Source organism: Heterodontus francisci, chromosome 23, assembly GCF_036365525.1.
Source record: "Heterodontus francisci isolate sHetFra1 chromosome 23, sHetFra1.hap1, whole genome shotgun sequence".
Classification (NCBI taxonomy): domain Eukaryota; kingdom Metazoa; phylum Chordata; class Chondrichthyes; order Heterodontiformes; family Heterodontidae; genus Heterodontus; species Heterodontus francisci.
This window is the reverse complement of record NC_090393.1, coordinates 59290990-59315997: the sequence shown is the minus strand read 5'-3', so window position 1 is coordinate 59315997 and position 25008 is coordinate 59290990. Positions and strand designations below refer to the sequence as shown.

The 25008-nt window shown below is 45.3% G+C and overlaps 11 non-coding genes across 11 annotated transcripts; all 11 read right to left on the bottom strand.

Annotated features, from left to right (window-relative positions):
- Positions 1-1760: 1760 nt before the first annotated feature.
- Positions 1761-1879, bottom strand: trnal-caa (transfer RNA leucine (anticodon CAA)). The gene is made up of 2 exons: positions 1842-1879; positions 1761-1806 (listed from the first exon to the last, which is right to left on the bottom strand). It is a non-coding gene; the product is annotated as a tRNA-Leu (tRNA).
- A 2135-nt stretch (positions 1880-4014) lies between these two features.
- Positions 4015-4133, bottom strand: trnal-caa (transfer RNA leucine (anticodon CAA)). The gene is made up of 2 exons: positions 4096-4133; positions 4015-4060 (listed from the first exon to the last, which is right to left on the bottom strand). It is a non-coding gene; the product is annotated as a tRNA-Leu (tRNA).
- A 2135-nt stretch (positions 4134-6268) lies between these two features.
- Positions 6269-6387, bottom strand: trnal-caa (transfer RNA leucine (anticodon CAA)). Its single transcript has 2 exons — positions 6350-6387; positions 6269-6314 (listed from the first exon to the last, which is right to left on the bottom strand). It is a non-coding gene; the product is annotated as a tRNA-Leu (tRNA).
- Positions 6388-8522: 2135 nt separating this feature from the next.
- trnal-caa (transfer RNA leucine (anticodon CAA)) lies at positions 8523-8641 on the bottom strand. The gene is made up of 2 exons: positions 8604-8641; positions 8523-8568 (listed from the first exon to the last, which is right to left on the bottom strand). It is a non-coding gene; the product is annotated as a tRNA-Leu (tRNA).
- Positions 8642-10776: 2135 nt separating this feature from the next.
- trnal-caa (transfer RNA leucine (anticodon CAA)) lies at positions 10777-10895 on the bottom strand. Its single transcript has 2 exons — positions 10858-10895; positions 10777-10822 (listed from the first exon to the last, which is right to left on the bottom strand). It is a non-coding gene; the product is annotated as a tRNA-Leu (tRNA).
- Positions 10896-13030: 2135 nt separating this feature from the next.
- Positions 13031-13149, bottom strand: trnal-caa (transfer RNA leucine (anticodon CAA)). The gene is made up of 2 exons: positions 13112-13149; positions 13031-13076 (listed from the first exon to the last, which is right to left on the bottom strand). It is a non-coding gene; the product is annotated as a tRNA-Leu (tRNA).
- Positions 13150-15284: 2135 nt separating this feature from the next.
- On the bottom strand, positions 15285-15403 carry trnal-caa (transfer RNA leucine (anticodon CAA)). The gene is made up of 2 exons: positions 15366-15403; positions 15285-15330 (listed from the first exon to the last, which is right to left on the bottom strand). It is a non-coding gene; the product is annotated as a tRNA-Leu (tRNA).
- Positions 15404-17538: 2135 nt separating this feature from the next.
- trnal-caa (transfer RNA leucine (anticodon CAA)) lies at positions 17539-17657 on the bottom strand. Its single transcript has 2 exons — positions 17620-17657; positions 17539-17584 (listed from the first exon to the last, which is right to left on the bottom strand). It is a non-coding gene; the product is annotated as a tRNA-Leu (tRNA).
- A 2135-nt stretch (positions 17658-19792) lies between these two features.
- Positions 19793-19911, bottom strand: trnal-caa (transfer RNA leucine (anticodon CAA)). Its single transcript has 2 exons — positions 19874-19911; positions 19793-19838 (listed from the first exon to the last, which is right to left on the bottom strand). It is a non-coding gene; the product is annotated as a tRNA-Leu (tRNA).
- Positions 19912-22046: 2135 nt separating this feature from the next.
- Positions 22047-22165, bottom strand: trnal-caa (transfer RNA leucine (anticodon CAA)). Its single transcript has 2 exons — positions 22128-22165; positions 22047-22092 (listed from the first exon to the last, which is right to left on the bottom strand). It is a non-coding gene; the product is annotated as a tRNA-Leu (tRNA).
- A 2138-nt stretch (positions 22166-24303) lies between these two features.
- On the bottom strand, positions 24304-24422 carry trnal-caa (transfer RNA leucine (anticodon CAA)). Its single transcript has 2 exons — positions 24385-24422; positions 24304-24349 (listed from the first exon to the last, which is right to left on the bottom strand). It is a non-coding gene; the product is annotated as a tRNA-Leu (tRNA).
- Positions 24423-25008: the final 586 nt, after the last annotated feature.

Genomic DNA, 25008 nt, shown 5'->3' with positions numbered 1-25008 from the left:
GACAAGTGGCAAATGGAATTTCATATCAACAAGTGTGAGGTGATGCATTTTGGCAGAAAGGATGGGCTGAGCTCATATAGACTTAATGGCACAGTTGGAAAGAGTGTGCAAGGACAGAGGAACCTGGGGGTGCATGTGCATAGATTTATGAAGGTTGCAGGACATATTGAGAGTGTGGGCAGCAAAACATAGAGGATCTTGGGCTTCTTAAATAGAATCATTGAGTACAAAAGCAGCAAAGTTATGCTGAACCTTTATAAATCTCTGGTCAGGCCACAACAGGAGTATTGCGTACACTTTTGGTCATCAGGCTTTAGGTTGGATGTGAGAGGTTACAGAGGAGATTGACCAGAATGGTTCCAGGGATGAGCGATTTTAGCTGCAAGGTTAGGTTGCAGAAGCTGGGGTTGTTCTCAGAGGAGCAACGGAAATTGCGGAGAGATTTGATTGAGGTGTAAAGATTATGACCGTTTGAGATAAGGCAGGCAAAGAAAACGTGTTGCCAGTAGCTGATGGTACAAGGACTAGGGGACACAGATCGAAAGTTTTGGGCAAGAGATGTATGGGGAATATGAGGAAGAACATTTTTACCCAGCTACTGGTAATGAGCTGGAACTCGCTGCCTTTGAGGGTGTTGGAAGCAGAGACAATGAATGATTTCAAAAGAAAATTGGATGGGCACTTGAAGGAAATAAACTTTCAGGTCTAGAGCAATGGGACTGAGTGGATTGTTCTATGGAGAGCCGGCATACGCTGGATGGGCAGAATGGCCTCCTTCTGTGCCGCAAATGACTCTATGACTCGAAGACCATTTGTTAAACATACTTGATTTATCGGGCCGTGCCGGCAAGGAAATTCATCGTTCCAGCACTGCAAACAACAATCAGACACACATCTTTCATGCAACAACTTGCATTTTGCATCCTTTTCCCATACACTTTTTCTTGCTCAACTTGACCAAAGACAAGCAACACAGCTGCCATTCAAAGCCAAGGCCTTCTCATATAACCACTATAATCCAATAATGGTTCCAAGCAGGACATTTCAGCCTCTCATTCCCATGCCTTTCTTTGCATCACAATATATTATTGCGACAAGTGCTAATTGGAGCCCTGCTGCCAAGAAAATCACCAGGATCTCCCTACCTTTGTGAGGGCAAACAAGGCACTGTGCAGGTACTGTGCGCTTGGCCATCAACATTCGTGTGAACATTGCAATCTGAGAGAGCCAGCCTCCAAAGGCATCAAGTCTGGCAATGTCGACGTGCTGATGAGGAAAGAGCTTGGCTGTGGTGCCCCTTCTTCAGGGAAAATGTTAGCCCGGCAAATAGGATTGGAAGGAATTGTCGAAGTAAGAGAGTAGAATTGAGTGGGGTTTTGGTGTGCAAGAAGTGCGATTCTTTGAGCGTGTTGTCCTGTTTGTGAAAAGCAGCAGTGCGTGCAGTGGGATTGCAAGTCATAATGCTAGAAAGCAATGAGGAATGCAGCAAGGAGGTGGGGCATAAGATAATTTAGTCAGAGTGCTGGCATTGGAGTGTGGGAAATGGTTGATGGCAGAAGTGTGATTTGAAGCATTATGTGGAAGGACAGGCTTAGGATTTGTGAGGTTTCCTGAGGAAAGGCCATGTTTGTGGAGCTGTGCCTTGTGTTTGTTGGCAAATGGCAGTAGGATTGAAGTAATTGAAGGAGGCACGTGCAAATTGCAGGCAAGCTGAGCAGGCAGTGTGATGCTGTGAGGTTTTGTGTGGATGAAAAAAGTGATGTCAGGAGTGGGATTTGAACCCACGCCCCTTAAGAGAGACCAGAATTCCAGAGCCACAAGAGAGGCAAGGACAAACACTCCTTGAGTCTGGCGCCTTAGACCACTCGGCCATCCTGACAGCTGGTTGTATCTGTATTGGAAAGTGTGCTCCAAATGTTTATACTAACTGCTGGATAACATTTGTTCCTTCTGTGCAAACACAAACCAGAAACAGGCAGTCTCAGCTTGGATCAAAAATATTGCTTTCAGGACACAAAACAGCTCATCATGGTCAATCGTTACTTTTCACACTGGAGGATGGTAGACAGTGGTGTTGCGCAAGGGTCAGTCATAGGACTAGCGGTGGTTTTTTTGGAGATGTAGAAATAACTTGGATATTGCAACTGAGCAGAAGATTTCAAAATTTGCCAATCATACCAAACTTGGAGGAATGGCAAACGGTGAGCATGATACAAATTGACTTCAAGACGACATAGATAGCCTAGCAGAATGGGCAGACAAGTGGCAAATGGAATTTCATATCAACAAGTGTGAGGTGATGCATTTTGGCAGAAAGGATGGGCTGAGCTCATATAGACTTAATGGCACAGTTGGAAAGAGTGTGCAAGGACAGAGGAACCTGGGGGTGCATGTGCATAGATTTATGAAGGTTGCAGGACATATTGAGAGTGTGGGCAGCAAAACATAGAGGATCTTGGGCTTCTTAAATCGAATCATTGAGTACAAAAGCAGCAAAGTTATGCTGAACCTTTATAAATCTCTGGTCAGGCCACAACAGGAGTATTGCGTACACTTTTGGTCATCAGGCTTTAGGTTGGATGTGAGAGGTTACAGAGGAGATTGACCAGAATGGTTCCAGGGATGAGCGATTTTAGCTGCAAGGTTAGGTTGCAGAAGCTGGGGTTGTTCTCAGAGGAGCAACGGAAATTGCGGAGAGATTTGATTGAGGTGTAAAGATTATGACCGTTTGAGATAAGGCAGGCAAAGAAAACGTGTTGCCAGTAGCTGATGGTACAAGGACTAGGGGACACAGATCGAAAGTTTTGGGCAAGAGATGTATGGGGAATATGAGGAAGAACATTTTTACCCAGCTACTGGTAATGAGCTGGAACTCGCTGCCTTTGAGGGTGTTGGAAGCAGAGACAATGAATGATTTCAAAAGAAAATTGGATGGGCACTTGAAGGAAATAAACTTTCAGGTCTAGAGCAATGGGACTGAGTGGATTGTTCTATGGAGAGCCGGCATACGCTGGATGGGCAGAATGGCCTCCTTCTGTGCCGCAAATGACTCTATGACTCGAAGACCATTTGTTAAACATACTTGATTTATCGGGCCGTGCCGGCAAGGAAATTCATCGTTCCAGCACTGCAAACAACAATCAGACACACATCTTTCATGCAACAACTTGCATTTTGCATCCTTTTCCCATACACTTTTTCTTGCTCAACTTGACCAAAGACAAGCAACACAGCTGCCATTCAAAGCCAAGGCCTTCTAATATAACCACAATCCAATAATGGTTCCAAGCAGGACATTTCAGCCTCTCATTCCCATGCCTTTCTTTGCATCACAATATATTATTGCGACAAGTGCTAATTGGAGCCCTGCTGCCAAGAAAATCACCAGGATCTCCCTACCTTTGTGAGGGCAAACAAGGCACTGTGCAGGTACTGTGCGCTTGGCCATCAACATTCGTGTGAACATTGCAATCTGAGAGAGCCAGCCTCCAAAGGCATCAAGTCTGGCAATGTCGACGTGCTGATGAGGAAAGAGCTTGGCTGTGGTGCCCCTTCTTCAGGGAAAATGTTAGCCCGGCAAATAGGATTGGAAGGAATTGTCGAAGTAAGAGAGTAGAATTGAGTGGGGTTTTGGTGTGCAAGAAGTGCGATTCTTTGAGCGTGTTGTCCTGTTTGTGAAAAGCAGCAGTGCGTGCAGTGGGATTGCAAGTCATAATGCTAGAAAGCAATGAGGAATGCAGCAAGGAGGTGGGGCATAAGATAATTTAGTCAGAGTGCTGGCATTGGAGTGTGGGAAATGGTTGATGGCAGAAGTGTGATTTGAAGCATTATGTGGAAGGACAGGCTTAGGATTTGTGAGGTTTCCTGAGGAAAGGCCATGTTTGTGGAGCTGTGCCTTGTGTTTGTTGGCAAATGGCAGTAGGATTGAAGTAATTGAAGGAGGCACGTGCAAATTGCAGGCAAGCTGAGCAGGCAGTGTGATGCTGTGAGGTTTAGTGTGGATGAAAAAAGTGATGTCAGGAGTGGGATTTGAACCCACGCCCCTTAAGAGAGACCAGAATTCCAGAGCCACAAGAGAGGCAAGGACAAACACTCCTTGAGTCTGGCGCCTTAGACCACTCGGCCATCCTGACAGCTGGTTATGTCGGTATTGGAAAGTGTGCTCCAAATGTTTACACTAACTGCTGGATAACATTTGTTCCTTCTGTGCAAACACAAACCAGAAACAGGCAGTCTCAGCTTGGATCAAAAATATTGCTTTCAGGACACAAAACAGCTCATCATGGTCAATCGTTACTTTTCACACTGGAGGATGGTAGACAGTGGTGTTGCGCAAGGGTCAGTCAAAGGACTAGCGGTGTTTTTATTGGAGATGTAGAAATAACTTGGATATTGCAACTGAGCAGAAGATTTCAAAATTTGCCAATCATACCAAACTTGGAGGAATGGCAAACGGTGAGCATGATACAAATTGACTTCAAGATGACATAGATAGCCTAGCAGAATGGGCAGACAAGTGGCAAATGGAATTTCATATCAACAAGTGTGAGGTGATGCATTTTGGCAGAAAGGATGGGCTGAGCTCATATAGACTTAATGGCACAGTTGGAAAGAGTGTGCAAGGACAGAGGAACCTGGGGGTGCATGTGCATAGATTTATGAAGGTTGCAGGACATATTGAGAGTGTGGGCAGCCAAACATAGAGGATCTTGGGCTTCTTAAATAGAATCATTGAGTACAAAAGCAGCAAAGTTATGCTGAACCTTTATAAATCTCTGGTCAGGCCACAACAGGAGTATTGCGTACACTTTTGGTCATCAGGCTTTAGGTTGGATGTGAGAGGTTACAGAGGAGATTGACCAGAATGGTTCCAGGGATGAGCGATTTTAGCTGCAAGGTTAGGTTGCAGAAGCTGGGGTTGTTCTCAGAGGAGCAACGGAAATTGCGGAGAGATTTGATTGAGGTGTAAAGATTATGACCGTTTGAGATAAGGCAGGCAAAGAAAACGTGTTGCCAGTAGCTGATGGTACAAGGACTAGGGGACACAGATCGAAAGTTTTGGGCAAGAGATGTATGGGGAATATGAGGAAGAACATTTTTACCCAGCTACTGGTAATGAGCTGGAACTCGCTGCCTTTGAGGGTGTTGGAAGCAGAGACAATGAATGATTTCAAAAGAAAATTGGATGGGCACTTGAAGGAAATAAACTTTCAGGTCTAGAGCAATGGGACTGAGTGGATTGTTCTATGGAGAGCCGGCATACGCTGGATGGGCAGAATGGCCTCCTTCTGTGCCGCAAATGACTCTATGACTCGAAGACCATTTGTTAAACATACTTGATTTATCGGGCCGTGCCGGCAAGGAAATTCATCGTTCCAGCACTGCAAACAACAATCAGACACACATCTTTCATGCAACAACTTGCATTTTGCATCCTTTTCCCATACACTTTTTCTTGCTCAACTTGACCAAAGACAAGCAACACAGCTGCCATTCAAAGCCAAGGCCTTCTCATATAACCACAATCCAATAATGGTTCCAAGCAGGACATTTCAGCCTCTCATTCCCATGCCTTTCTTTGCATCACAATATATTATTGCGACAAGTGCTAATTGGAGCCCTGCTGCCAAGAAAATCACCAGGATCTCCCTACCTTTGTGAGGGCAAACAAGGCACTGTGCAGGTACTGTGCGCTTGGCCATCAACATTCGTGTGAACATTGCAATCTGAGAGAGCCAGCCTCCAAAGGCATCAAGTCTGGCAATGTCGACGTGCTGATGAGGAAAGAGCTTGGCTGTGGTGCCCCTTCTTCAGGGAAAATGTTAGCCCGGCAAATAGGATTGGAAGGAATTGTCGAAGTAAGAGAGTAGAATTGAGTGGGGTTTTGGTGTGCAAGAAGTGCGATTCTTTGAGCGTGTTGTCCTGTTTGTGAAAAGCAGCAGTGCGTGCAGTGGGATTGCAAGTCATAATGCTAGAAAGCAATGAGGAATGCAGCAAGGAGGTGGGGCATAAGATAATTTAGTCAGAGTGCTGGCATTGGAGTGTGGGAAATGGTTGATGGCAGAAGTGTGATTTGAAGCATTATGTGGAAGGACAGGCTTAGGATTTGTGAGGTTTCCTGAGGAAAGGCCATGTTTGTGGAGCTGTGCCTTGTGTTTGTTGGCAAATGGCAGTAGGATTGAAGTAATTGAAGGAGGCACGTGCAAATTGCAGGCAAGCTGAGCAGGCAGTGTGATGCTGTGAGGTTTTGTGTGGATGAAAAAAGTGATGTCAGGAGTGGGATTTGAACCCACGCCCCTTAAGAGAGACCAGAATTCCAGAGCCACAAGAGAGGCAAGGACAAACACTCCTTGAGTCTGGCGCCTTAGACCACTCGGCCATCCTGACAGCTGGTTGTGTCTGTATTGGAAAGTGTGCTCCAAATGTTTACACTAACTGCTGGATAACATTTGTTCCTTCTGTGCAAACACAAACCAGAAACAGGCAGTCTCAGCTTGGATCAAAAATATTGCTTTCAGGACACAAAACAGCTCATCATGGTCAATCGTTACTTTTCACACTGGAGGATGGTAGACAGTGGTGTTGCGCAAGGGTCAGTCATAGGACTAGCGGTGGTTTTTTTGGAGATGTAGAAATAACTTGGATATTGCAACTGAGCAGAAGATTTCAAAATTTGCCAATCATACCAAACTTGGAGGAATGGCAAACGGTGAGCATGATACAAATTGACTTCAAGACGACATAGATAGCCTAGCAGAATGGGCAGACAAGTGGCAAATGGAATTTCATATCAACAAGTGTGAGGTGATGCATTTTGGCAGAAAGGATGGGCTGAGCTCATATAGACTTAATGGCACAGTTGGAAAGAGTGTGCAAGGACAGAGGAACCTGGGGGTGCATGTGCATAGATTTATGAAGGTTGCAGGACATATTGAGAGTGTGGGCAGCAAAACATAGAGGATCTTGGGCTTCTTAAATAGAATCATTGAGTACAAAAGCAGCAAAGTTATGCTGAACCTTTATAAATCTCTGGTCAGGCCACAACAGGAGTATTGCGTACACTTTTGGTCATCAGGCTTTAGGTTGGATGTGAGAGGTTACAGAGGAGATTGACCAGAATGGTTCCAGGGATGAGCGATTTTAGCTGCAAGGTTAGGTTGCAGAAGCTGGGGTTGTTCTCAGAGGAGCAACGGAAATTGCGGAGAGATTTGATTGAGGTGTAAAGATTATGACCGTTTGAGATAAGGCAGGCAAAGAAAACGTGTTGCCAGTAGCTGATGGTACAAGGACTAGGGGACACAGATCGAAAGTTTTGGGCAAGAGATGTATGGGGAATATGAGGAAGAACATTTTTACCCAGCTACTGGTAATGAGCTGGAACTCGCTGCCTTTGAGGGTGTTGGAAGCAGAGACAATGAATGATTTCAAAAGAAAATTGGATGGGCACTTGAAGGAAATAAACTTTCAGGTCTAGAGCAATGGGACTGAGTGGATTGTTCTATGGAGAGCCGGCATACGCTGGATGGGCAGAATGGCCTCCTTCTGTGCCGCAAATGACTCTATGACTCGAAGACCATTTGTTAAACATACTTGATTTATCGGGCCGTGCCGGCAAGGAAATTCATCGTTCCAGCACTGCAAACAACAATCAGACACACATCTTTCATGCAACAACTTGCATTTTGCATCCTTTTCCCATACACTTTTTCTTGCTCAACTTGACCAAAGACAAGCAACACAGCTGCCATTCAAAGCCAAGGCCTTCTCATATAACCACAATCCAATAATGGTTCCAAGCAGGACATTTCAGCCTCTCATTCCCATGCCTTTCTTTGCATCACAATATATTATTGCGACAAGTGCTAATTGGAGCCCTGCTGCCAAGAAAATCACCAGGATCTCCCTACCTTTGTGAGGGCAAACAAGGCACTGTGCAGGTACTGTGCGCTTGGCCATCAACATTCGTGTGAACATTGCAATCTGAGAGAGCCAGCCTCCAAAGGCATCAAGTCTGGCAATGTCGACGTGCTGATGAGGAAAGAGCTTGGCTGTGGTGCCCCTTCTTCAGGGAAAATGTTAGCCCGGCAAATAGGATTGGAAGGAATTGTCGAAGTAAGAGAGTAGAATTGAGTGGGGTTTTGGTGTGCAAGAAGTGCGATTCTTTGAGCGTGTTGTCCTGTTTGTGAAAAGCAGCAGTGCGTGCAGTGGGATTGCAAGTCATAATGCTAGAAAGCAATGAGGAATGCAGCAAGGAGGTGGGGCATAAGATAATTTAGTCAGAGTGCTGGCATTGGAGTGTGGGAAATGGTTGATGGCAGAAGTGTGATTTGAAGCATTATGTGGAAGGACAGGCTTAGGATTTGTGAGGTTTCCTGAGGAAAGGCCATGTTTGTGGAGCTGTGCCTTGTGTTTGTTGGCAAATGGCAGTAGGATTGAAGTAATTGAAGGAGGCACGTGCAAATTGCAGGCAAGCTGAGCAGGCAGTGTGATGCTGTGAGGTTTTGTGTGGATGAAAAAAGTGATGTCAGGAGTGGGATTTGAACCCACGCCCTTTAAGAGAGACCAGAATTCCAGAGCCACAAGAGAGGCAAGGACAAACACTCCTTGAGTCTGGCGCCTTAGACCACTCGGCCATCCTGACAGCTGGTTGTATCTGTATTGGAAAGTGTGCTCCAAATGTTTACACTAACTGCTGGATAACATTTGTTCCTTCTGTGCAAACACAAACCAGAAACAGGCAGTCTCAGCTTGGATCAAAAATATTGCTTTCAGGACACAAAACAGCTCATCATGGTCAATCGTTACTTTTCACACTGGAGGATGGTAGACAGTGGTGTTGCGCAAGGGTCAGTCATAGGACTAGCGGTGGTTTTTTTGGAGATGTAGAAATAACTTGGATATTGCAACTGAGCAGAAGATTTCAAAATTTGCCAATCATACCAAACTTGGAGGAATGGCAAACGGTGAGCATGATACAAATTGACTTCAAGAGGACATAGATAGCCTAGCAGAATGGGCAGACAAGTGGCAAATGGAATTTCATATCAACAAGTGTGAGGTGATGCATTTTGGCAGAAAGGATGGGCTGAGCTCATATAGACTTAATGGCACAGTTGGAAAGAGTGTGCAAGGACAGAGGAACCTGGGGGTGCATGTGCATAGATTTATGAAGGTTGCAGGACATATTGAGAGTGTGGGCAGCAAAACATAGAGGATCTTGGGCTTCTTAAATAGAATCATTGAGTACAAAAGCAGCAAAGTTATGCTGAACCTTTATAAATCTCTGGTCAGGCCACAACAGGAGTATTGCGTACACTTTTGGTCATCAGGCTTTAGGTTGGATGTGAGAGGTTACAGAGGAGATTGACCAGAATGGTTCCAGGGATGAGCGATTTTAGCTGCAAGGTTAGGTTGCAGAAGCTGGGGTTGTTCTCAGAGGAGCAACGGAAATTGCGGAGAGATTTGATTGAGGTGTAAAGATTATGACCGTTTGAGATAAGGCAGGCAAAGAAAACGTGTTGCCAGTAGCTGATGGTACAAGGACTAGGGGACACAGATCGAAAGTTTTGGGCAAGAGATGTATGGGGAATATGAGGAAGAACATTTTTACCCAGCTACTGGTAATGAGCTGGAACTCGCTGCCTTTGAGGGTGTTGGAAGCAGAGACAATGAATGATTTCAAAAGAAAATTGGATGGGCACTTGAAGGAAATAAACTTTCAGGTCTAGAGCAATGGGACTGAGTGGATTGTTCTATGGAGAGCCGGCATACGCTGGATGGGCAGAATGGCCTCCTTCTGTGCCGCAAATGACTCTATGACTCGAAGACCATTTGTTAAACATACTTGATTTATCGGGCCGTGCCGGCAAGGAAATTCATCGTTCCAGCACTGCAAACAACAATCAGACACACATCTTTCATGCAACAACTTGCATTTTGCATCCTTTTCCCATACACTTTTTCTTGCTCAACTTGACCAAAGACAAGCAACACAGCTGCCATTCAAAGCCAAGGCCTTCTCATATAACCACAATCCAATAATGGTTCCAAGCAGGACATTTCAGCCTCTCATTCCCATGCCTTTCTTTGCATCACAATATATTATTGCGACAAGTGCTAATTGGAGCCCTGCTGCCAAGAAAATCACCAGGATCTCCCTACCTTTGTGAGGGCAAACAAGGCACTGTGCAGGTACTGTGCGCTTGGCCATCAACATTCGTGTGAACATTGCAATCTGAGAGAGCCAGCCTCCAAAGGCATCAAGTCTGGCAATGTCGACGTGCTGATGAGGAAAGAGCTTGGCTGTGGTGCCCCTTCTTCAGGGAAAATGTTAGCCCGGCAAATAGGATTGGAAGGAATTGTCGAAGTAAGAGAGTAGAATTGAGTGGGGTTTTGGTGTGCAAGAAGTGCGATTCTTTGAGCGTGTTGTCCTGTTTGTGAAAAGCAGCAGTGCGTGCAGTGGGATTGCAAGTCATAATGCTAGAAAGCAATGAGGAATGCAGCAAGGAGGTGGGGCATAAGATAATTTAGTCAGAGTGCTGGCATTGGAGTGTGGGAAATGGTTGATGGCAGAAGTGTGATTTGAAGCATTATGTGGAAGGACAGGCTTAGGATTTGTGAGGTTTCCTGAGGAAAGGCCATGTTTGTGGAGCTGTGCCTTGTGTTTGTTGGCAAATGGCAGTAGGATTGAAGTAATTGAAGGAGGCACGTGCAAATTGCAGGCAAGCTGAGCAGGCAGTGTGATGCTGTGAGGTTTTGTGTGGATGAAAAAAGTGATGTCAGGAGTGGGATTTGAACCCACGCCCCTTAAGAGAGACCAGAATTCCAGAGCCACAAGAGAGGCAAGGACAAACACTCCTTGAGTCTGGCGCCTTAGACCACTCGGCCATCCTGACAGCTGGTTGTATCTGTATTGGAAAGTGTGCTCCAAATGTTTACACTAACTGCTGGATAACATTTGTTCCTTCTGTGCAAACACAAACCAGAAACAGGCAGTCTCAGCTTGGATCAAAAATATTGCTTTCAGGACACAAAACAGCTCATCATGGTCAATCGTTACTTTTCACACTGGAGGATGGTAGACAGTGGTGTTGCGCAAGGGTCAGTCATAGGACTAGCGGTGGTTTTTTTGGAGATGTAGAAATAACTTGGATATTGCAACTGAGCAGAAGATTTCAAAATTTGCCAATCATACCAAACTTGGAGGAATGGCAAACGGTGAGCATGATACAAATTGACTTCAAGACGACATAGATAGCCTAGCAGAATGGGCAGACAAGTGGCAAATGGAATTTCATATCAACAAGTGTGAGGTGATGCATTTTGGCAGAAAGGATGGGCTGAGCTCATATAGACTTAATGGCACAGTTGGAAAGAGTGTGCAAGGACAGAGGAACCTGGGGGTGCATGTGCATAGATTTATGAAGGTTGCAGGACATATTGAGAGTGTGGGCAGCAAAACATAGAGGATCTTGGGCTTCTTAAATAGAATCATTGAGTACAAAAGCAGCAAAGTTATGCTGAACCTTTATAAATCTCTGGTCAGGCCACAACAGGAGTATTGCGTACACTTTTGGTCATCAGGCTTTAGGTTGGATGTGAGAGGTTACAGAGGAGATTGACCAGAATGGTTCCAGGGATGAGCGATTTTAGCTGCAAGGTTAGGTTGCAGAAGCTGGGGTTGTTCTCAGAGGAGCAACGGAAATTGCGGAGAGATTTGATTGAGGTGTAAAGATTATGACCGTTTGAGATAAGGCAGGCAAAGAAAACGTGTTGCCAGTAGCTGATGGTACAAGGACTAGGGGACACAGATCGAAAGTTTTGGGCAAGAGATGTATGGGGAATATGAGGAAGAACATTTTTACCCAGCTACTGGTAATGAGCTGGAACTCGCTGCCTTTGAGGGTGTTGGAAGCAGAGACAATGAATGATTTCAAAAGAAAATTGGATGGGCACTTGAAGGAAATAAACTTTCAGGTCTAGAGCAATGGGACTGAGTGGATTGTTCTATGGAGAGCCGGCATACGCTGGATGGGCAGAATGGCCTCCTTCTGTGCCGCAAATGACTCTATGACTCGAAGACCATTTGTTAAACATACTTGATTTATCGGGCCGTGCCGGCAAGGAAATTCATCGTTCCAGCACTGCAAACAACAATCAGACACACATCTTTCATGCAACAACTTGCATTTTGCATCCTTTTCCCATACACTTTTTCTTGCTCAACTTGACCAAAGACAAGCAACACAGCTGCCATTCAAAGCCAAGGCCTTCTCATATAACCACAATCCAATAATGGTTCCAAGCAGGACATTTCAGCCTCTCATTCCCATGCCTTTCTTTGCATCACAATATATTATTGCGACAAGTGCTAATTGGAGCCCTGCTGCCAAGAAAATCACCAGGATCTCCCTACCTTTGTGAGGGCAAACAAGGCACTGTGCAGGTACTGTGCGCTTGGCCATCAACATTCGTGTGAACATTGCAATCTGAGAGAGCCAGCCTCCAAAGGCATCAAGTCTGGCAATGTCGACGTGCTGATGAGGAAAGAGCTTGGCTGTGGTGCCCCTTCTTCAGGGAAAATGTTAGCCCGGCAAATAGGATTGGAAGGAATTGTCGAAGTAAGAGAGTAGAATTGAGTGGGGTTTTGGTGTGCAAGAAGTGCGATTCTTTGAGCGTGTTGTCCTGTTTGTGAAAAGCAGCAGTGCGTGCAGTGGGATTGCAAGTCATAATGCTAGAAAGCAATGAGGAATGCAGCAAGGAGGTGGGGCATAAGATAATTTAGTCAGAGTGCTGGCATTGGAGTGTGGGAAATGGTTGATGGCAGAAGTGTGATTTGAAGCATTATGTGGAAGGACAGGCTTAGGATTTGTGAGGTTTCCTGAGGAAAGGCCATGTTTGTGGAGCTGTGCCTTGTGTTTGTTGGCAAATGGCAGTAGGATTGAAGTAATTGAAGGAGGCACGTGCAAATTGCAGGCAAGCTGAGCAGGCAGTGTGATGCTGTGAGGTTTTGTGTGGATGAAAAAAGTGATGTCAGGAGTGGGATTTGAACCCACGCCCCTTAAGAGAGACCAGAATTCCAGAGCCACAAGAGAGGCAAGGACAAACACTCCTTGAGTCTGGCGCCTTAGACCACTCGGCCATCCTGACAGCTGGTTGTATCTGTATTGGAAAGTGTGCTCCAAATGTTTACACTAACTGCTGGATAACATTTGTTCCTTCTGTGCAAACACAAACCAGAAACAGGCAGTCTCAGCTTGGATCAAAAATATTGCTTTCAGGACACAAAACAGCTCATCATGGTCAATCGTTACTTTTCACACTGGAGGATGGTAGACAGTGGTGTTGCGCAAGGGTCAGTCATAGGACTAGCGGTGGTTTTTTTGGAGATGTAGAAATAACTTGGATATTGCAACTGAGCAGAAGATTTCAAAATTTGCCAATCATACCAAACTTGGAGGAATGGCAAACGGTGAGCATGATACAAATTGACTTCAAGAGGACATAGATAGCCTAGCAGAATGGGCAGACAAGTGGCAAATGGAATTTCATATCAACAAGTGTGAGGTGATGCATTTTGGCAGAAAGGATGGGCTGAGCTCATATAGACTTAATGGCACAGTTGGAAAGAGTGTGCAAGGACAGAGGAACCTGGGGGTGCATGTGCATAGATTTATGAAGGTTGCAGGACATATTGAGAGTGTGGGCAGCAAAACATAGAGGATCTTGGGCTTCTTAAATAGAATCATTGAGTACAAAAGCAGCAAAGTTATGCTGAACCTTTATAAATCTCTGGTCAGGCCACAACAGGAGTATTGCGTACACTTTTGGTCATCAGGCTTTAGGTTGGATGTGAGAGGTTACAGAGGAGATTGACCAGAATGGTTCCAGGGATGAGCGATTTTAGCTGCAAGGTTAGGTTGCAGAAGCTGGGGTTGTTCTCAGAGGAGCAACGGAAATTGCGGAGAGATTTGATTGAGGTGTAAAGATTATGACCGTTTGAGATAAGGCAGGCAAAGAAAACGTGTTGCCAGTAGCTGATGGTACAAGGACTAGGGGACACAGATCGAAAGTTTTGGGCAAGAGATGTATGGGGAATATGAGGAAGAACATTTTTACCCAGCTACTGGTAATGAGCTGGAACTCGCTGCCTTTGAGGGTGTTGGAAGCAGAGACAATGAATGATTTCAAAAGAAAATTGGATGGGCACTTGAAGGAAATAAACTTTCAGGTCTAGAGCAATGGGACTGAGTGGATTGTTCTATGGAGAGCCGGCATACGCTGGATGGGCAGAATGGCCTCCTTCTGTGCCGCAAATGACTCTATGACTCGAAGACCATTTGTTAAACATACTTGATTTATCGGGCCGTGCCGGCAAGGAAATTCATCGTTCCAGCACTGCAAACAACAATCAGACACACATCTTTCATGCAACAACTTGCATTTTGCATCCTTTTCCCATACACTTTTTCTTGCTCAACTTGACCAAAGACAAGCAACACAGCTGCCATTCAAAGCCAAGGCCTTCTCATATAACCACAATCCAATAATGGTTCCAAGCAGGACATTTCAGCCTCTCATTCCCATGCCTTTCTTTGCATCACAATATATTATTGCGACAAGTGCTAATTGGAGCCCTGCTGCCAAGAAAATCACCAGGATCTCCCTACCTTTGTGAGGGCAAACAAGGCACTGTGCAGGTACTGTGCGCTTGGCCATCAACATTCGTGTGAACATTGCAATCTGAGAGAGCCAGCCTCCAAAGGCATCAAGTCTGGCAATGTCGACGTGCTGATGAGGAAAGAGCTTGGCTGTGGTGCCCCTTCTTCAGGGAAAATGTTAGCCCGGCAAATAGGATTGGAAGGAATTGTCGAAGTAAGAGAGTAGAATTGAGTGGGGTTTTGGTGTGCAAGAAGTGCGATTCTTTGAGCGTGTTGTCCTGTTTGTGAAAAGCAGCAGTGCGTGCAGTGGGATTGCAAGTCATAATGCTAGAAAGCAATGAGGAATGCAGCAAGGAGGTGGGGCATAAGATAATTTAGTCAGAGTGCTGGCATTGGAGTGTGGGAAATGGTTGATGGCAGAAGTGTGATTTGAAGCATTATGTGGAAGGACAGGCTTAGGATTTGTGAGGTTTCCTGAGGAAAGGCCATGTTTGTGGAGCTGTGCCTTGTGTTTGTTGGCAAATGGCAGTAGGATTGAAGTAATTGAAGGAGGCACGTGCAAATTGCAGGCAAGCTGAGCAGGCAGTGTGATGCTGTGAGGTTTTGTGTGGATGAAAAAAGTGATGTCAGGAGTGGGATTTGAACCCACGCCCCTTAAGAGAGACCAGAATTCCAGAGCCACAAGAGAGGCAAGGACAAACACTCCTTGAGTCTGGCGCCTTAGACCACTCGGCCATCCTGACAGCTGGTTGTATCTGTATTGGAAAGTGTGCTCCAAATGTTTACACTAACTGCTGGATAACATTTGTTCCTTCTGTGCAAACACAAACCAGAAACAGGCAGTCTCAGCTTGGATCAAAAATATTGCTTTCAGGACACAAAACAGCTCATCATGGTCAATCGTTACTTTTCACACTGGAGGATGGTAGACAGTGGTGTTGCGCAAGGGTCAGTCATAGGACTAGCGGTGGTTTTTTTGGAGATGTAGAAATAACTTGGATATTGCAACTGAGCAGAAGATTTCAAAATTTGCCAATCATACCAAACTTGGAGGAATGGCAAACGGTGAGCATGATACAAATTGACTTCAAGAGGACATAGATAGCCTAGCAGAATGGGCAGACAAGTGGCAAATGGAATTTCATATCAACAAGTGTGAGGTGATGCATTTTGGCAGAAAGGATGGGCTGAGCTCATATAGACTTAATGGCACAGTTGGAAAGAGTGTGCAAGGACAGAGGAACCTGGGGGTGCATGTGCATAGATTTATGAAGGTTGCAGGACATATTGAGAGTGTGGGCAGCAAAACATAGAGGATCTTGGGCTTCTTAAATAGAATCATTGAGTACAAAAGCAGCAAAGTTATGCTGAACCTTTATAAATCTCTGGTCAGGCCACAACAGGAGTATTGCGTACACTTTTGGTCATCAGGCTTTAGGTTGGATGTGAGAGGTTACAGAGGAGATTGACCAGAATGGTTCCAGGGATGAGCGATTTTAGCTGCAAGGTTAGGTTGCAGAAGCTGGGGTTGTTCTCAGAGGAGCAACGGAAATTGCGGAGAGATTTGATTGAGGTGTAAAGATTATGACCGTTTGAGATAAGGCAGGCAAAGAAAACGTGTTGCCAGTAGCTGATGGTACAAGGACTAGGGGACACAGATCGAAAGTTTTGGGCAAGAGATGTATGGGGAATATGAGGAAGAACATTTTTACCCAGCTACTGGTAATGAGCTGGAACTCGCTGCCTTTGAGGGTGTTGGAAGCAGAGACAATGAATGATTTCAAAAGAAAATTGGATGGGCACTTGAAGGAAATAAACTTTCAGGTCTAGAGCAATGGGACTGAGTGGATTGTTCTATGGAGAGCCGGCATACGCTGGATGGGCAGAATGGCCTCCTTCTGTGCCGCAAATGACTCTATGACTCGAAGACCATTTGTTAAACATACTTGATTTATCGGGCCGTGCCGGCAAGGAAATTCATCGTTCCAGCACTGCAAACAACAATCAGACACACATCTTTCATGCAACAACTTGCATTTTGCATCCTTTTCCCATACACTTTTTCTTGCTCAACTTGACCAAAGACAAGCAACACAGCTGCCATTCAAAGCCAAGGCCTTCTCATATAACCACAATCCAATAATGGTTCCAAGCAGGACATTTCAGCCTCTCATTCCCATGCCTTTCTTTGCATCACAATATATTATTGCGACAAGTGCTAATTGGAGCCCTGCTGCCAAGAAAATCACCAGGATCTCCCTACCTTTGTGAGGGCAAACAAGGCACTGTGCAGGTACTGTGCGCTTGGCCATCAACATTCGTGTGAACATTGCAATCTGAGAGAGCCAGCCTCCAAAGGCATCAAGTCTGGCAATGTCGACGTGCTGATGAGGAAAGAGCTTGGCTGTGGTGCCCCTTCTTCAGGGAAAATGTTAGCCCGGCAAATAGGATTGGAAGGAATTGTCGAAGTAAGAGAGTAGAATTGAGTGGGGTTTTGGTGTGCAAGAAGTGCGATTCTTTGAGCGTGTTGTCCTGTTTGTGAAAAGCAGCAGTGCGTGCAGTGGGATTGCAAGTCATAATGCTAGAAAGCAATGAGGAATGCAGCAAGGAGGTGGGGCATAAGATAATTTAGTCAGAGTGCTGGCATTGGAGTGTGGGAAATGGTTGATGGCAGAAGTGTGATTTGAAGCATTATGTGGAAGGACAGGCTTAGGATTTGTGAGGTTTCCTGAGGAAAGGCCATGTTTGTGGAGCTGTGCCTTGTGTTTGTTGGCAAATGGCAGTAGGATTGAAGTAATTGAAGGAGGCACGTGCAAATTGCAGGCAAGCTGAGCAGGCAGTGTGATGCTGTGAGGTTTTGTGTGGATGAAAAAAGTGATGTCAGGAGTGGGATTTGAACCCACGCCCCTTAAGAGAGACCAGAATTCCAGAGCCACAAGAGAGGCAAGGACAAACACTCCTTGAGTCTGGCGCCTTAGACCACTCGGCCATCCTGACAGCTGGTTGTATCTGTATTGGAAAGTGTGCTCCAAATGTTTACACTAACTGCTGGATAACATTTGTTCCTTCTGTGCAAACACAAACCAGAAACAGGCAGTCTCAGCTTGGATCAAAAATATTGCTTTCAGGACACAAAACAGCTCATCATGGTCAATCGTTACTTTTCACACTGGAGGATGGTAGACAGTGGTGTTGCGCAAGGGTCAGTCATAGGACTAGCGGTGGTTTTTTTGGAGATGTAGAAATAACTTGGATATTGCAACTGAGCAGAAGATTTCAAAATTTGCCAATCATACCAAACTTGGAGGAATGGCAAACGGTGAGCATGATACAAATTGACTTCAAGACGACATAGATAGCCTAGCAGAATGGGCAGACAAGTGGCAAATGGAATTTCATATCAACAAGTGTGAGGTGATGCATTTTGGCAGAAAGGATGGGCTGAGCTCATATAGACTTAATGGCACAGTTGGAAAGAGTGTGCAAGGACAGAGGAACCTGGGGGTGCATGTGCATAGATTTATGAAGGTTGCAGGACATATTGAGAGTGTGGGCAGCAAAACATAGAGGATCTTGGGCTTCTTAAATAGAATCATTGAGTACAAAAGCAGCAAAGTTATGCTGAACCTTTATAAATCTCTGGTCAGGCCACAACAGGAGTATTGCGTACACTTTTGGTCATCAGGCTTTAGGTTGGATGTGAGAGGTTACAGAGGAGATTGACCAGAATGGTTCCAGGGATGAGCGATTTTAGCTGCAAGGTTAGGTTGCAGAAGCTGGGGTTGTTCTCAGAGGAGCAACGGAAATTGCGGAGAGATTTGATTGAGGTGTAAAGATTATGACCGTTTGAGATAAGGCAGGCAAAGAAAACGTGTTGCCAGTAGCTGATGGTACAAGGACTAGGGGACACAGATCGAAAGTTTTGGGCAAGAGATGTATGGGGAATATGAGGAAGAACATTTTTACCCAGCTACTGGTAATGAGCTGGAACTCGCTGCCTTTGAGGGTGTTGGAAGCAGAGACAATGAATGATTTCAAAAGAAAATTGGATGGGCACTTGAAGGAAATAAACTTTCAGGTCTAGAGCAATGGGACTGAGTGGATTGTTCTATGGAGAGCCGGCATACGCTGGATGGGCAGAATGGCCTCCTTCTGTGCCGCAAATGACTCTATGACTCGAAGACCATTTGTTAAACATACTTGATTTATCGGGCCGTGCCGGCAAGGAAATTCATCGTTCCAGCACTGCAAACAACAATCAGACACACATCTTTCATGCAACAACTTGCATTTTGCATCCTTTTCCCATACACTTTTTCTTGCTCAACTTGACCAAAGACAAGCAACACAGCTGCCATTCAAAGCCAAGGCCTTCTAATATAACCACAATCCAATAATGGTTCCAAGCAGGACATTTCAGCCTCTCATTCCCATGCCTTTCTTTGCATCACAATATATTATTGCGACAAGTGCTAATTGGAGCCCTGCTGCCAAGAAAATCACCAGGATCTCCCTACCTTTGTGAGGGCAAACAAGGCACTGTGCAGGTACTGTGCGCTTGGCCATCAACATTCGTGTGAACATTGCAATCTGAGAGAGCCAGCCTCCAAAGGCATCAAGTCTGGCAATGTCGACGTGCTGATGAGGAAAGAGCTTGGCTGTGGTGCCCCTTCTTCAGGGAAAATGTTAGCCCGGCAAATAGGATTGGAAGGAATTGTCGAAGTAAGAGAGTAGAATTGAGTGGGGTTTTGGTGTGCAAGAAGTGCGATTCTTTGAGCGTGTTGTCCTGTTTGTGAAAAGCAGCAGTGCGTGCAGTGGGATTGCAAGTCATAATGCTAGAAAGCAATGAGGAATGCAGCAAGGAGGTGGGGCATAAGATAATTTAGTCAGAGTGCTGGCATTGGAGTGTGGGAAATGGTTGATGGCAGAAGTGTGATTTGAAGCATTATGTGGAAGGACAGGCTTAGGATTTGTGAGGTTTCCTGAGGAAAGGCCATGTTTGTGGAGCTGTGCCTTGTGTTTGTTGGCAAATGGCAGTAGGATTGAAGTAATTGAAGGAGGCACGTGCAAATTGCAGGCAAGCTGAGCAGGCAGTGTGATGCTGTGAGGTTTAGTGTGGATGAAAAAAGTGATGTCAGGAGTGGGATTTGAACCCACGCCCCTTAAGAGAGACCAGAATTCCAGAGCCACAAGAGAGGCAAGGACAAACACTCCTTGAGTCTGGCGCCTTAGACCACTCGGCCATCCTGACAGCTGGTTATGTTGGTATTGGAAAGTGTGCTCCAAATGTTTACACTAACTGCTGGATAACATTTGTTCCTTCTGTGCAAACACAAACCAGAAACAGGCAGTCTCAGCTTGGATCAAAAATATTGCTTTCAGGACACAAAACAGCTCATCATGGTCAATCGTTACTTTTCACACTGGAGGATGGTAGACAGTGGTGTTGCGCAAGGGTCAGTCAAAGGACTAGCGGTGTTTTTATTGGAGATGTAGAAATAACTTGGATATTGCAACTGAGCAGAAGATTTCAAAATTTGCCAATCATACCAAACTTGGAGGAATGGCAAACGGTGAGCATGATACAAATTGACTTCAAGATGACATAGATAGCCTAGCAGAATGGGCAGACAAGTGGCAAATGGAATTTCATATCAACAAGTGTGAGGTGATGCATTTTGGCAGAAAGGATGGGCTGAGCTCATATAGACTTAATGGCACAGTTGGAAAGAGTGTGCAAGGACAGAGGAACCTGGGGGTGCATGTGCATAGATTTATGAAGGTTGCAGGACATATTGAGAGTGTGGGCAGCCAAACATAGAGGATCTTGGGCTTCTTAAATAGAATCATTGAGTACAAAAGCAGCAAAGTTATGCTGAACCTTTATAAATCTCTGGTCAGGCCACAACAGGAGTATTGCGTACACTTTTGGTCATCAGGCTTTAGGTTGGATGTGAGAGGTTACAGAGGAGATTGACCAGAATGGTTCCAGGGATGAGCGATTTTAGCTGCAAGGTTAGGTTGCAGAAGCTGGGGTTGTTCTCAGAGGAGCAACGGAAATTGCGGAGAGATTTGATTGAGGTGTAAAGATTATGACCGTTTGAGATAAGGCAGGCAAAGAAAACGTGTTGCCAGTAGCTGATGGTACAAGGACTAGGGGACACAGATCGAAAGTTTTGGGCAAGAGATGTATGGGGAATATGAGGAAGAACATTTTTACCCAGCTACTGGTAATGAGCTGGAACTCGCTGCCTTTGAGGGTGTTGGAAGCAGAGACAATGAATGATTTCAAAAGAAAATTGGATGGGCACTTGAAGGAAATAAACTTTCAGGTCTAGAGCAATGGGACTGAGTGGATTGTTCTATGGAGAGCCGGCATACGCTGGATGGGCAGAATGGCCTCCTTCTGTGCCGCAAATGACTCTATGACTCGAAGACCATTTGTTAAACATACTTGATTTATCGGGCCGTGCCGGCAAGGAAATTCATCGTTCCAGCACTGCAAACAACAATCAGACACACATCTTTCATGCAACAACTTGCATTTTGCATCCTTTTCCCATACACTTTTTCTTGCTCAACTTGACCAAAGACAAGCAACACAGCTGCCATTCAAAGCCAAGGCCTTCTCATATAACCACAATCCAATAATGGTTCCAAGCAGGACATTTCAGCCTCTCATTCCCATGCCTTTCTTTGCATCACAATATATTATTGCGACAAGTGCTAATTGGAGCCCTGCTGCCAAGAAAATCACCAGGATCTCCCTACCTTTGTGAGGGCAAACAAGGCACTGTGCAGGTACTGTGCGCTTGGCCATCAACATTCGTGTGAACATTGCAATCTGAGAGAGCCAGCCTCCAAAGGCATCAAGTCTGGCAATGTCGACGTGCTGATGAGGAAAGAGCTTGGCTGTGGTGCCCCTTCTTCAGGGAAAATGTTAGCCCGGCAAATAGGATTGGAAGGAATTGTCGAAGTAAGAGAGTAGAATTGAGTGGGGTTTTGGTGTGCAAGAAGTGCGATTCTTTGAGCGTGTTGTCCTGTTTGTGAAAAGCAGCAGTGCGTGCAGTGGGATTGCAAGTCATAATGCTAGAAAGCAATGAGGAATGCAGCAAGGAGGTGGGGCATAAGATAATTTAGTCAGAGTGCTGGCATTGGAGTGTGGGAAATGGTTGATGGCAGAAGTGTGATTTGAAGCATTATGTGGAAGGACAGGCTTAGGATTTGTGAGGTTTCCTGAGGAAAGGCCATGTTTGTGGAGCTGTGCCTTGTGTTTGTTGGCAAATGGCAGTAGGATTGAAGTAATTGAAGGAGGCACGTGCAAATTGCAGGCAAGCTGAGCAGGCAGTGTGATGCTGTGAGGTTTTGTGTGGATGAAAAAAGTGATGTCAGGAGTGGGATTTGAACCCACGCCCCTTAAGAGAGACCAGAATTCCAGAGCCACAAGAGAGGCAAGGACAAACACTCCTTGAGTCTGGCGCCTTAGACCACTCGGCCATCCTGACAGCTGGTTGTGTCTGTATTGGAAAGTGTGCTCCAAATGTTTACACTAACTGCTGGATAACATTTGTTCCTTCTGTGCAAACACAAACCAGAAACAGGCAGTCTCAGCTTGGATCAAAAATATTGCTTTCAGGACACAAAACAGCTCATCATGGTCAATCGTTACTTTTCACACTGGAGGATGGTAGACAGTGGTGTTGCGCAAGGGTCAGTCATAGGACTAGCGGTGGTTTTTTTGGAGATGTAGAAATAACTTGGATATTGCAACTGAGCAGAAGATTTCAAAATTTGCCAATCATACCAAACTTGGAGGAATGGCAAACGGTGAGCATGATACAAATTGACTTCAAGACGACATAGATAGCCTAGCAGAATGGGCAGACAAGTGGCAAATGGAATTTCATATCAACAAGTGTGAGGTGATGCATTTTGGCAGAAAGGATGGGCTGAGCTCATATAGACTTAATGGCACAGTTGGAAAGAGTGTGCAAGGACAGAGGAACCTGGGGGTGCATGTGCATAGATTTATGAAGGTTGCAGGACATATTGAGAGTGTGGGCAGCAAAACATAGAGGATCTTGGGCTTCTTAAATAGAATCATTGAGTACAAAAGCAGCAAAGTTATGCTGAACCTTTATAAATCTCTGGTCAGGCCACAACAGGAGTATTGCGTACACTTTTGGTCATCAGGCTTTAGGTTGGATGTGAGAGGTTACAGAGGAGATTGACCAGAATGGTTCCAGGGATGAGCGATTTTAGCTGCAAGGTTAGGTTGCAGAAGCTGGGGTTGTTCTCAGAGGAGCAACGGAAATAGCGGAGAGATTTGATTGAGGTGTAAAGATTATGACCGTTTGAGATAAGGCAGGCAAAGAAAACGTGTTGCCAGTAGCTGATGGTACAAGGACTAGGGGACACAGATCGAAAGTTTTGGGCAAGAGATGTATGGGGAATATGAGGAAGAACATTTTTACCCAGCTACTGGTAATGAGCTGGAACTCGCTGCCTTTGAGGGTGTTGGAAGCAGAGACAATGAATGATTTCAAAAGAAAATTGGATGGGCACTTGAAGGAAATAAACTTTCAGGTCTAGAGCAATGGGACTGAGTGGATTGTTCTATGGAGAGCCGGCATACGCTGGATGGGCAGAATGGCCTCCTTCTGTGCCGCAAATGACTCTATGACTCGAAGACCATTTGTTAAACATACTTGATTTATCGGGCCGTGCCGGCAAGGAAATTCATCGTTCCAGCACTGCAAACAACAATCAGACACACATCTTTCATGCAACAACTTGCATTTTGCATCCTTTTCCCATACACTTTTTCTTGCTCAACTTGACCAAAGACAAGCAACACAGCTGCCATTCAAAGCCAAGGCCTTCTCATATAACCACTATAATCCAATAATGGTTCCAAGCAGGACATTTCAGCCTCTCATTCCCATGCCTTTCTTTGCATCACAATATATTATTGCGACAAGTGCTAATTGGAGCCCTGCTGCCAAGAAAATCACCAGGATCTCCCTACCTTTGTGAGGGCAAACAAGGCACTGTGCAGGTACTGTGCGCTTGGCCATCAACATTCGTGTGAACATTGCAATCTGAGAGAGCCAGCCTCCAAAGGCATCAAGTCTGGCAATGTCGACGTGCTGATGAGGAAAGAGCTTGGCTGTGGTGCCCCTTCTTCAGGGAAAATGTTAGCCCGGCAAATAGGATTGGAAGGAATTGTCGAAGTAAGAGAGTAGAATTGAGTGGGGTTTTGGTGTGCAAGAAGTGCGATTCTTTGAGCGTGTTGTCCTGTTTGTGAAAAGCAGCAGTGCGTGCAGTGGGATTGCAAGTCATAATGCTAGAAAGCAATGAGGAATGCAGCAAGGAGGTGGGGCAAAAGATAATTTAGTCAGAGTGCTGGCATTGGAGTGTGGGAAATGGTTGATGGCAGAAGTGTGATTTGAAGCATTATGTGGAAGGACAGGCTTAGGATTTGTGAGGTTTCCTGAGGAAAGGCCATGTTTGTGGAGCTGTGCCTTGTGTTTGTTGGCAAATGGCAGTAGGATTGAAGTAATTGAAGGAGGCACGTGCAAATTGCAGGCAAGCTGAGCAGGCAGTGTGATGCTGTGAGGTTTTGTGTGGATGAAAAAAGTGATGTCAGGAGTGGGATTTGAACCCACGCCCCTTAAGAGAGACCAGAATTCCAGAGCCACAAGAGAGGCAAGGACAAACACTCCTTGAGTCTGGCGCCTTAAACCACTCGGCCATCCTGACAGCTGGTTGTGTCTGTATTGGAAAGTGTGCTCCAAATGTTTACACTAACTGCTGGATAACATTTGTTCCTTCTGTGCAAACACAAACCAGAAACAGGCAGTCTCAGCTTGGATCAAAAATATTGCTTTCAGGACACAAAACAGCTCATCATGGTCAATCGTTACTTTTCACACTGGAGGATGGTAGACAGTGGTGTTGCGCAAGGGTCAGTCATAGGACTAGCGGTGGTTTTTTTGGAGATGTAGAAATAACTTGGATATTGCAACTGAGCAGAAGATTTCAAAATTTGCCAATCATACCAAACTTGGAGGAATGGCAAACGGTGAGCATGATACAAATTGACTTCAAGACGACATAGATAGCCTAGCAGAATGGGCAGACAAGTGGCAAATGGAATTTCATATCAACAAGTGTGAGGTGATGCATTTTGGCAGAAAGGATGGGCTGAGCTCATATAGACTTAATGGCACAGTTGGAAAGAGTGTGCAAGGACAGAGGAACCTGGGGGTGCATGTGCATAGATTTATGAAGGTTGCAGGACATATTGAGAGTGTGGGCAGCAAAACATAGAGGATCTTGGGCTTCT